Here is a 3,556-nt window from a genome sequence, read left to right as displayed (position 1 = left end):
ATACCTGAGAGGAGAGAGAGAGAGAGAGAGAGAGAGAGAGTGAGAGAGAGAGAGAGAGAGAGAGAGAGAGAGAGAGAGAGAGAGAGATTACTCCTTTGTACTCACACACACACACACACACACTGTAATAAACCTAACCTTCATTTGAGACTCTAGATTAACTGCATAGTACTAAAACACTCCATATCTGACTCTCAAACGCCTGTAACTGAAGTTTGCCTCATGTTATGACCCTATGGCATCCAGCTACAGTTGGAACTTCAATTTTGTAGACCTTTTTGTATTATATTTCCAGGTTTTTTATTTAAACTTCATAGTGCGTAAGGTGGAAATATAGTTATTCCGTCATTGATTGAATCTTAACGTCTACACATTTTTAAATGTTTAAAGGCCGCTTATGAATGGCTTATGAGTGACATTGCCCTGAAGACCGCCCAAATATACATTTGATCAGCACCAAAAAAACCTCACCACCCAGCAATAGCTGCTGCTGACCTATGGGCTCTCCTAACGCTCCCCCATCCTCAACTCACAAGGATGGTAAGGTTACAAACACTACTAGAGATTATCAAGCTGGAGCGGAACTCGAACTCCCGTCCAGCAGATTGGTAGGCAGGAACGTTTCCAATAGGCTACCGCAATCTATTACTTATCTATTTATCTCTCTGTGGGAGTAATCACTCAATGTATTATTATTAACTGATGTAGGATTCTGTTCACTTATCCTAGGTCTGTGGATCGAGCAGACCTATGGCTTACTTATTGACCTTCCCTGGTAAGTAAATATCTGGTAGCAGTTGCAGACCCATCCCTAAAATATGGATGAAAAACTGCTGTTCTTTTCTGTCCGCCATTTCCTTAGGTGTAAATGAACAAAACAAAAGCGTAAGGTGGATAACTCTAAAGATAGTTTTTTTTTTAAACACACACACACACACACACACACACACACATATATATATATATATATATATATATATATATATATATATATATATATATATGTATATATATATATATATATATATATATATATATATATATATAAGTATATACATATATATATATATATATATATATATATATATATATATATATATATATATATATATATATATATATATATGTATATATATATATATATATATATATATATATATATATATATATATATATATATATATATATACATATATATACATAAATATAAATATATATATTTATATATACATATATATATATATATATATATATATATATATATATATATATATATATATATATTTTTATGTATATATATATATATATATATATATATATATATATATATATATATATATATATATATATATATGTATGCGTGTGTGTGTGTGTATGTGCGTGCGTGTGTATATAGCATCATAGCACAATAGAACCCGACTCGACGAAAACCGCATAAAACCTGAATTGGTATATGCAGAAGTCAGTTCCAGTTGTATTTTGTCAATTCATCAAAGAATATCGACTTTTTCTTTTTTCTTTCTCGAATTTGGACCAGTTATCTTCCAACGAATTAATCAAATCTGTGTGTCTAGTAATTCTCATCAAAACAGGATATGGCCATGGATGTATATGGAAAGCTGAGCATATACCGTAATTGTTTAAATTATTATTGTTTTTACGTTGAACAGGTTAACATAAATATTGTTTTATAGTTTTATACGAAATATTCATTTTGATGCTGTTACTGTTCTTAGTGTTTTATTCTAATTGTTCATTACATCTCTTGTGGTTTATTTATTTCCCTATCTACTTTCTTCCTTGGGTTATTTTTTCCTGTTGGAATTCTTGGGCTTACAGGTTCCTGCTTTTATAAGTGTTTTAGCTTAACTAGTATTAATAATAATAATAATAATAATAATAATAATAATAATAATAATAATAATAATAATAATAATTCGACCCACCTACGACAAAAGTTGTAAAGGAAATTGAACTAAGAATATAATTTATGCAACATGTATTCATTAACACTAGGATGTATTCTTGATAGTTTTAGATTTATTTAAAGCCAAGCAATTTTGACGCAACCACATAAAGTAAAAGGAGCATATAACTGCTCTCTCTCTCTCTCTCTCTCTCTCTCTCTCTCTCTCTCTCTCTCTCTCTCTCTCTCTCTCTCTCTCTCTCTCTCTCTGTGTAAGGAAGAAACATTAAATGCATTAAAAAAAAACCCTGCCTCACTTGCTAGTTCATAATACGAACCAATAGAAAGAATAATTTTATTGTGATGACCATGTACACAAATAACTAGATCAATCAAGGCAGTCACAGAAAGAGTTTCCACTTTAAAAAAAGAATTATATGAATTCTTCATCACTCAAGGGAAAACTGTCATGTCAGAAGAATGGGCACGGTAGTAACATGTTTTTGCATTTTAATTGTTATTCTTTTTAACGCGCATTGGGATTTTAAGACGAAAATTATGGAATATTCAAGTGTTTTCTGAGCTCACTAGCTACGTTCAGTTTACTCCGGTTTTTTAGTGTAATATTCTGTATTTTGTTCTTTGAAATGTTAAACTAAAGATGACCTACTATCATTGTTTAAAATTCCGTTATAATATTTAAATTATGTAGAATAGAGACAAATAAAGTTAAGAATCTCATACTCAAAGGCATTGCCAGACACAAGAACACTCTGTGTTTCCTCGTCCCATGGGTAGGAGGAGAGAGAGTATTCATACCCTGATGAGAGGGAGTACCACAAGAGATACACCCGGAAACCACAATATCCCACAAATCTGTGCGTTTGTGTGTGTGCATGTCTACGTAAAAATTTTGCAGTCATTTTTGACGGGTTGCGTAAACTAGTTATATATAATTGTAAAATAGATTATCAGAAGTGATTATAAAAGAAAAATAATCTTTTTTCTTAAGATATAATTTCAAAGTGCCCCATCAATTGTAATCCACATGAACATAATTTTCATCACCCACCAAGCCTCCTTAATGACCGCCTCTCATCTGCGACTGACCTGTTGCTTAATATCCCTCATCGCTACTTCAGTCCATGTTTGACCTAATATATCTGATATATTCCGTTTACAAAGATCCTGGTCGAGCAATATTAGAGAATATTTTTCTTCACTTCAGATATTATTTATTTTTTCTTTTGTTATCTTTGTAATAAATTTTCGTTTTTATTATTATTTTATCGCCTTACTTTCACTGGAAACACATAAAATAGATTTTATAGTTATCGATAAATTATCAGTAACTGTACATTTCGAAATAGAAATTAAATTACATAGTTCGAGATGAATAATGATTATTCAAAGGCCTGTATACTAAAGGGTAATCCAACATGCAAAATGTTTTAAGAGTTGCTGTCTGGTATGGAAATAACGTTTGAACATATAGATGTGGAAATACAAGTTAGGTCAGAGTTCAATATTAATAATGATTATTGAAAAGACTCTTTACTAAAAGATATTTCCACTATACAAACGTAACGGAGATGTGAATGAGCGTTGTAATTCTAGGTGCATTAGTTTGTTGATTATGGTATTAAATTC

This window comes from Palaemon carinicauda, chromosome 29 (assembly GCF_036898095.1).
Source record: "Palaemon carinicauda isolate YSFRI2023 chromosome 29, ASM3689809v2, whole genome shotgun sequence".
Taxonomy (NCBI): domain Eukaryota; kingdom Metazoa; phylum Arthropoda; class Malacostraca; order Decapoda; family Palaemonidae; genus Palaemon; species Palaemon carinicauda.
The sequence above is the reverse complement of the archived record's forward strand: the minus strand, read 5'-3'. Positions refer to the sequence as shown.